The sequence below is a fragment of the Typopeltis vanoorti genome, chromosome 25, assembly GCF_054136105.1.
Source record: "Typopeltis vanoorti isolate ZY-2024b chromosome 25, IOZ_Tvanoo_1.0, whole genome shotgun sequence".
NCBI lineage: Eukaryota > Metazoa > Arthropoda > Arachnida > Uropygi > Thelyphonidae > Typopeltis > Typopeltis vanoorti.
In genome coordinates, this window is record NC_143573.1 from 61,149,913 (window position 1) to 61,159,653 (window position 9,741).

Consider the following 9,741-nt stretch of genomic DNA (forward strand, 5'->3'; position numbering starts at 1 on the left):
TTTGCCAGTAAACAAGTAAAAATTATGGGCAGGTTAAAGGAATCGTTAAAGTTTTTTTTAAAAATGTTTGTTAAATCCAGAACTCAAAGCAAGGTAGAGTGTGATATGAAACTTAATGCTGAACATGTTTCAGTAATATGCTTACATTTTAATAAACGTAGCAGTTAAGATGGATTGACTACATGATGACAGTACTGGACCTTTGAAAGAAGATTTTAGAAAACATCATAGATTATAGTTTTTAGATAAATTATAGGTAAATAACAGGGTTGATCCCCGATACATATCAGAGTAATGTATAGAGGAGCAAATTCAAAGAAGATAAAAATGCCCCAAGAGATTCTCTACTCCACTGTTGTTTAATTTATATAGTACAAAAATTGTGGATACCCTGAAAAGAAATATACAATTGTTTGTTAGTAACTGATTTACAATCAGCTAGAACGATTACCATGAATTATTTACAATCAGTCATGGTAATCAGTAATGCGAGCAATGGAGAATGGATGCTCGATAAATGTTACCATGTAAGAGAATTGAAACTCGAAGATTGGAATCAGCTTTAGCTTCTAGTTCAATGGATGGTGGCCTGAAACTGTACATTTAAATTCAATCACTATTACCTAAAGACATTCAGACCCAGCCATGCTACACTACCACTTAGTGGGATCGGATGCACATCAAACAGCCTGTCATGTTTAGCTATTTCCTGATTTTAAACTGCTAGCGTTCACGCGAACTTTTCGGACTTTTTTTTCATATGAAGTGAATATTATGTAATAGAATAAAATCAACAGTTATACGTGTATAAAGAAAATAAGTTCAATATCGTATGCTTAGATTAAACTCTGCTTACAACATTGCTCTGACTACTGGTTCGCAACTCAATCATTTACCCCATACGTATTAAGAACAACGAAGAGTTTGTCCTTAGATTATTTCCTATATATTTTTGCGATAAATAAAGTTTAAATAGAGATTATTTAAATTAAGGGGATATTTAATCCCACATTATTTCAAAGCCGAATAAGAAACTCTAAGATAGAAATCAAAGAGTTTCATGCCGAATATAAAAGTTCGGCGAGTCCAAGCGTAAGCAAACACCTGGGTAGTACAATACCGGGAAACTCGTAGTAAAGGTGGATAAAGCTAGGATCACTATTCTTAGTATTAACCCTAATGTAAAACTCATCCCCTATGAGATGTTATATTGTTTTACATTAAGGGAGATAGGTCACTACCCAGACCGGTTTCAACCTTTATTGAGGTTGAAACCGGTCCTTTAAAAGTTGAAACCTTTATTTCATTAGTATGGATTTATTTAATTAGTATGGATTAATTTACGGATGTATAAATACATCCGTAAATTAATGCTTCTTACATATTTTCTTTCAATTCTTTTCTGTTACTTGTTATCTATTATAACAGTTTTTCAAAGCAATGATGGCAGATATCTGTAATATATTTAGATTCAATTTTTATAATAAATGTAATATTTGATTTTTTTTTGTGCACTTTATTCCACAAATATGCACGAAATAGATATAGCTGCTTGTATTCATTTATCGATAGCATGGAAGTAGTCCTCTATAATGACGAAGAATTGAACTGTAAACATGTTTTGAAGACGTAAAATTTCTTACTACTAAACCACTGGTATTTCGGAATATCGCATTAAAAATATGGCTCGAGAGAAAATAGTGGCATTTGTGAAGATGAATTAAAATAATATAGCGGACACGGCAAACGTGGATATTTTTCTTCTCTAAGTAAATATAAACGACCTTTGCAATGAACTCACCATTAAAATGTGACTAACATTTAGTAGCGAACTTTGACTGCTAAGGTAATAATAGATAATATAACTATGAACTTTACTTCGTTACTCATTTTATATTTCTAACAGCTGCACAAAACTTCTGTGGATGAAACGAATGCTGTAAACATAATTTTGAAATAAGCATGAAGACAATTTATTTTTAAACTTATGCTCTATATAATATAGCATGAGATGAAATCATCAGTGACTTACTGGAAATAAAAGTGGACCCTACTCATATCCACATGATAAAAGAAATTAACAAAAATCAGACCACACAAATAACTCTATTTGATCAACCTATAAATATAGATATAAAGAGAGGGGTCCGCCAAGGCTATGTGATCTCCACAAATCTATTTACCAGCACTTTAGAATACATTCTGAAAACAAAAATAGACCTAAACGGAGGAATAAACATAGATGGTGAAAAGCTACAAATTCTTATGTTTGCCGATGATCTAGTACTTATATCCCACAACCCAAAAGACCTAGAAGAAATGGGGGAAGAAGCTAAGCTAAACTTCTTCATCCATTTCTAAGCCTATCAAAAACAGCAGTAAGATAGGCTTAGAAATGAATCTAGAAAAAACAAAATGGATCAAAATCATCCATATAGAACAAGTTGACTCATACAAGTGCTTAGGACAAACAATGAAAATGAATCACGATTTATCTAAAGAACTAGCAAAAAGGAAGAAAGCTGCATGGCTATCATTCAACAGAAAACGAAACACTTGCTCATCCAAATCTTGACATCTCTCCTAAGGCAAAACTATTTAATAGTGATATTCTACCATCACTCACATATGGATCAGACACATGGAACACGACAAGAAAAGAAGAAGAGACTCTCAGAATAACTCAGCGTGCAATAGAACGCAGGATTTGTAACATCATCAGAATGGAACATGTTAGAAACACGGAACTAAGAAAGAGATCAGGCATAAAAGATGTGGTAACTGCAGTATATGAAAGCAAGATGAGATGGGCTGGTCACATAGCTAGACTCAAGGATAACAGATGGACATATAGAATACTTAACTGGCAACCAAGAATAAAGAGAAAACCAGGAAGACCACCTACAATATGGGAAGATCCATTAGTGAAATCTATGGGTATAACATGGAAGAGAGAGGATCGAGATCGTTGGAGGCATCTTTGTGACCTGCACATGAAGAAATCCTGAGTGAAACACGGGTCCATCAAAGTAGTGTGATAAAAGTGCTTTCCAATCAGGACAAAAGAGATCATTCTATGCAACAATGCAACAGTAATCAGTGTCGTAATATTAATATTAATATTAATGTTAATATTAATATCATTCAAAGAGAGAGTGAGTGTTATAGAGTTTAGAAATAGTTCCACCGACCTACTTTATTTATACTTATGAGAATATCACTTCTAACAACTGGGAATATTTCGATGACTAACGGATAATGGGCTGTACAATAGTCAGACAAACAGAGTCATTCCAATGCAATTGTAGAACTCCAACACTTATCTTTTAAAATAGTAATATTAAACCACTCGGAACATAAAGTGCTATTCTTGAACTTTGTTGTGGAGGGTCAATGCGTGGTTTGGTTTGGCTATAATCGGCATAAGCGACTAAACATCGTGCGTCGTAGGTTTAGTCGCTTAATTTGTGTATGTGTGTGTGTGCGTCGTTCGGTAAGCAGATGCTATCTATATTTAAATAGGTTTACAGGAGAGAGTGCAGTAATAGTGAGATCAATTAGTGGTCAGCGCCCATAGAAATATCTATAAATACAGCATAAGAAAGAACTAGGCCGTTTGAGTAATCAAGATCAGATATGTAAAAGTTATCTTTCAAGATTATCAAGTCAAAAAATAGATAATTATAGTTTCTTTTGGATAGCAAGTATTTTAGCAAGATGTTTGGTGCACAGCCTGAATTATGAGAACAATACTTTTCATCATTTTGTATCAATTCTATCGAATAAAGGTTGGTAACCTGCATTAAATGAAGTACATCGATAGTCTGATGGATAAATAATCTTGGATCCCGCTTTAGAGACGAACATAGAACTTTTTCAAACAACTTTATACCTCCGGTACATAATTCACGTGGAACATATAATATAATCAGACGTACACTGCTTAGAAAGAGGTTAATGGACACCATACTGTGAGGCACAAACAGCCATGGCGTCCATCTAGATACGATGTAGGACCTCCTTTCGCTGTGATGACTGCAGCAATCCTACGGGCATACTTTCCACAAGCGCACCATAGCGATCAATGGGAATTTTGGACCATTCTTCCTGTAGGCAGGTAACGAAGTCCTGAACTATTGTGCAGCGGATGTCCCTTGACCTCACCCGATGCTCCCGTTCATTCTACAGATGTTGCGTAGGGTTGAGATCAGAGCCTTCTGGAGTCCAGTCAAATGTGGTGACTGGACTCCAGAAGTTACCATGAAGTTACAGAAGAGCAACATCCTTACGTCTTGCCAAAAGAGACAATGGTCAGTTCCGTAAACACGCCACAAAATAGGAAGCATTGAATTGCCCAGAATGTTCAGATTCCTCCCCGCGTTCAATGTTCGTAGTACCACAGACAGAGGTATGAGGCCAAACCAGGAAAAAAAGGACAATACATCAATCCACCTCCGAATATCGTAGTTGGGGTTACGTATTCTGGAAATAGACGTCCACCGGACATCTGAACACCCACACCTGTCCATCTGATCGGTAGAGGGTGTAGTAATTCGTAGCTCCATAACACAGGTTTCCAATCTTCCATGTCCCACTGTTTATACGCTCTTGCACCACTGAAAGCGACCCTGTATGTTGGTTCGGATAATGTATGGCTTGCATATTGTGGTCCTACTATGGAAACTCATGTTGTGAGTCTCGCCGCTTCTGAATGTATGTGCAGATTCGTGTTCCCGTCGACGCCCGGAATGTGCCAGCCAGTGAATGGCAGTTTTTACATATTATCCTTCGTAGCACTCTACGGTCACTTTCCATGAATGTGATGGGTTATCCACTGCGATTAGCACTTGCAGTTGACTCACTGTGCTTCCATCTCTGCATGGTATCACTGATGGTTGACCTGAGATGGCCCAATTGGTCGACAATTTCCAAACAGATCGGAGGGCAACATATCACAACGTCCCTTTCAACCTCCGTCAGTCCTCTTCTTGCATCCATTTCACCTGGGCACAGTTGCACTGACCTGAGAGCATCATATTCCTCCAATTTATACCGGCTACACACATATGACTCGTTATGTGACGCGATGCATCTTGCCCATGTGGATGTTCGTTGACTTCTTTCCAAGCAGTTCAATTTCTGTAGTACAAGTTGATCCTCATTGAACGGAGATCAACAGAGTTCACAACTGTAGTAGTCATTCATCATCATCAATTTTCTGATCCTTAGCACCACATGATTCAATTTCCATTATTAATAATCTCCTATCAATAATTTCCTTCCAAATTAATCTATCACTTGTTTGCACTTTACTGTCGGTCTTCTAAGGTATTATTCTAGACACTGAATGAAAAACATAAAACAAAATAAAAATATACGTAACGCTAATATCAACAAAAAAAATAAAAATAAAAACTATAATTATAAGAAGAAATGGAGTACAAAATGAAAAGCAAAGTTGCACATACTGTAGTCAATGCTAACACAAAAACTGCAAAAATCAGGAAATCGAATTTTTTGATAATCCTTCAGTTTGTTTAAGTAAAAAAAGGAATCATTCACTCAGTAATTATGTACTTAAAGAAGCAAAAATTACTAAACAGTAATCACGGGTTATTAAAATATAGTATTCTTTGTAACTGAATAAGTACTGGAATTTATAATGCACATGAAAGAAATTCGCCCACTCATTTGTTTTTAATTTTTGCAAACTTCTAATCCACTATATCCTACTACCCTACCCTCTTGTTCCTAACGACTATACGCAATAAAAAGTTTTCAAAATAACAGTCGTTAGTCAATCTTTTCATAAAATAGAATAAACTGTAAATTTTGAAGTCTTGCCGTATCCTTTATAAAAGAAATAAATGTGTAAACAATGTATATTTTATTTAAAACTTTACAATTACAACTATTATTAGATAATAGTTTCTTATTTTAATCGATTCACAGCTTAGAGAAGACCGAATAGTAGATGTCCAAAGATGCTGGCAAAATTTTTGGGAAAGAGATTGGCACGTAGCGGCTTTCATCACCTCCTCCTTCGAAAACGAATATTCCACCCTGTAGGCTTTAAAGGTGGGATAGAAATTAGTAAAGTCCAAACCATTGATTGGAAAAAACTGCAACAAAGAATATTTTATTACAGCTGCCAAAGCCAGGAGAATTGCAAAGGAAAACTTGAACTGTCTTCGAGAAGGTAACCATAGGTGCAATGATCAAAGCTAGTGCATCATCAAAGACTTAGTGTTCTACGAAATTTAAGATGTTTCTAACTCCCGAGAAACTAAAAGCAGTCTTTCTTGGGAGCATAATGCAAAACTATATTTGGAACTCAATCTCTGAACTGCGGGACCTTTCCCTCTAGGACACTAGTTTGCCAACTGGCCATAATCCAGTTCCGGATGGGATTCTGGCCAGTTCTAGGTCAAAGTACTATATTTCAGAGAAAATTAAGTTCAACGTTATTGCTTGTAATTTTGTAATTATATGATATCCCTAAACGTTTTACTTATTGTTAAGTATTAGTCTTATGAGAAAATCACAGACGAGTTATTTTCAGTCAGATTTTTATAGAAGATGAATGAGGAATTCTCAAGGTGAATAAAAATTATTTATTACGATCCTATGGTTACCTTATTCTGTACATCGTTATATATTAAAATGGTAGATCAATATTTATTTGATTTAAGTAACAAATCAGTTGAAATACCATTAGAGGGACATTCTGATGATTGTTCAGTTTCGCCGAGGACAGTATCTGAGTATATATTAGCCAAGTTTTATCCTGTTACAAATGGATAAAGACCAAACATTGATAATATATATCTACTACATGCATGCGTCTACTTCTCCCATGGTAACCCAGTCCCAGAATATTTTGTATGTATGAATTAATGAGAGAATCAAACATTCCTACCCTTTGTGGGATTAGAACGCTGATGGATGGTATTTTTTTTATTTGAAATGATCGTAATTAATTTAATCATTATGGATTATGAATGACATACGTTGGTGTCATATTTAATTGCACTCGAGACTCTATGAGAATGAAAATCTGATTAAAACCATGTTAGTTATTGATAATGTCATATGCGATTGCAGCTTACAGGTTTGGCAATTTGTGGATACCAGAATGCGTGTCAAACAGGAAATCATTGCGGATGTAATGTTAGGTGTTTACATCGCATCATCCGCCTCTCAACACCACACTTCACCTGTTCACGGCAATTAGGACCGTTGCCAAAAGAAAAATGTGCTACGGAAAGTTCAAACACATTCGTGAAACATCTTTAAATTAAGTATCACTTACATCAAATATTTACTCGCTAGCTCAAGATATCAACTGCATGCTAATGATGTGCTGATAAATTATGTATATGTCAATATCAAAATTTAGAATGATGCATTACGAAAATGGAGAAAAAAATTAAGAGGAAATTCCAATTAACTTTATGTTGGAGATATATTTTACTCACAAAATGACTGTAAATATATTTTTTCAGAATGCGGCAGTGAACCGATAATAAACGTTTATTTCTGCAGGTTTAAAATGTGTCATGATGGATAGACCTTCATACGGATTGAATTAATTATATATGGGAATAAATGAAGCAGTTCCAGCCTTATATCATCGATATTTGCCTTATGTTATCCAATATTGGGTAAAACTAAATATCTTCTCTTGTATATATGCATATATTTTTAATATGTGCATATATTTTATTTTTATATTTTTATATTTTTTAAAAAATTTATATTTTTAAACAAACATATTTAAAAAAAAAAGAAATTGAGCAAAATACTAGCGGTGTGCTACACCTGCTATGGTATCTGTAATATGATTGTTCTCTCTGTTGTGACAGTCAAAAGTGAACTAATATGTTATTACTTTTTTGAATAAACATAGTACCATCATTAGTTTCATCTGTAGTGTATATTTATCAGTATTTTATACTTTGTGTACGAAAAAGCTCGTTGAAGACACTCAGAGATATCCCTTACCAAATTTCTATTTCCTAGTTATTGTAGTAAGATTTATTCATATACATTTTATATAACTAATTTTTTTATATAACTAATTAAACAAGTAATATCATTAATATAAGTAATAATGAAATTCTAAATTATATATTTGTTTCTAACTGGAAACAAATATAATAGTTCACAATACAGAATAAGCTTCTTTTCACGGTTACATGTACCAATACTTGACAGAAAAATGAAATAATAATTCAAAAATTAATGTAATGCAAAAATTAATGGTTACAATTAAAATGCAAAAAAAAAGAAAGAAATTCGTTTTTAGGCGAATATCGCTGCTTTTGGTACCTTTCCTCTGTTCTGATTTTAAAATGGTGTTCAAGACTTGCTCGTTAGTTTTACTTTTGAGCTCATCAAGCTAGTTTTCAAACTGTACTTACATTCAGAATATCAGCTGTCTTTTGTGGAAGTCTTTGTAGTTCAATCGGTAAAGACGTTCTTTGGTTGGAAAAACATGAGTTCAAATTAATATGTGTAAGACCACCTTTTACCTCCAGGACAGCCTAAATTATTTTTGGAATGGACTCAAATAAGTTTTGAATAACTCTTTATGGAATTTTGTATCATTTTTCTTAAACATATTCAAGTTATTTTAAAGACAGGAGGTGGTAATCCGTATCTTATCTCCAAAACTGACTAGATTGGTTCATTAATATTCAAATCTGGTGATCGTGCTGTGCTGGCTAGGGAAGACGTTGACGTTTACCTTCATGCTCTTCAAACCACGACTATTCAGTCCAAGTTGTGTGAATGGGGGTCATTGTCATCTTGGATTACTATATTATTGTTTAGAAATAACATATGGATCATGCAATGCACTAGATCATCCAAAATGTCCAAATAATCCCCTGCAGTAATTCTGCCATGAAGAGTTAGAATTTGACTAGCAGAATACCACGATGTTGCTGCCAAGTCCATCACAGAACCACCCTCGTGCTTTACTGTTGAAACCAAATTTCCGATTGTAAACTTCCTTGGGTGTTGTTCAACGTAAACTCGTCCTGATATAGGAAACAGCGTGAAGGTCAACTAATGTGACAGGTTTTGTCACTGATGCTCCGCTAAATGCACACTAACGATCTGTTCTATTTCAAAGTCGGACAAGTCTCCCATTAGTCGATTTTTAACACAAATGATCACTGAGTAATCGCTAATTCATTTGCATGAGAACTACAGAATGTAAACGAAACAAAATAGGAACATTCAGTGCTGCGATCACAAGTTTTATCAATTTACAGCTGTTTTCCACGTGCAATCTGTATTATAGGTTTTCAATGTAAGTTTTATAAAAATTAAAAATGCAGCAGTTAGTACAAGAACATGACTTGTCATTTTCTTTCATTTGTGTCTATTCATCTGTAACAATGAATAGACACAAACTAATTTCGCTTTGTTCATCAGTTGCTAATTATGTAACATGACCTCTCACAGCCGAAAAATGTAATGATATTTTAGTTGCAATATAAGGCGAAAACAATTCGACAACAAAATGATAATTTACAAATGATAATACATTAAATTTATTAGTTTGAAAACCGAAAAAAAAAACCCTTTTATTACTGTATATAACGAATAACGTCACTTTAGCAGAATGTTACCACACACAATGATTGTCGATTGAACTAAATACACTTATTGACCAGTTAAATTGATAACAATAAAGTAGGCTTTAGTAAACATTGCAGATAGGAAATTCAT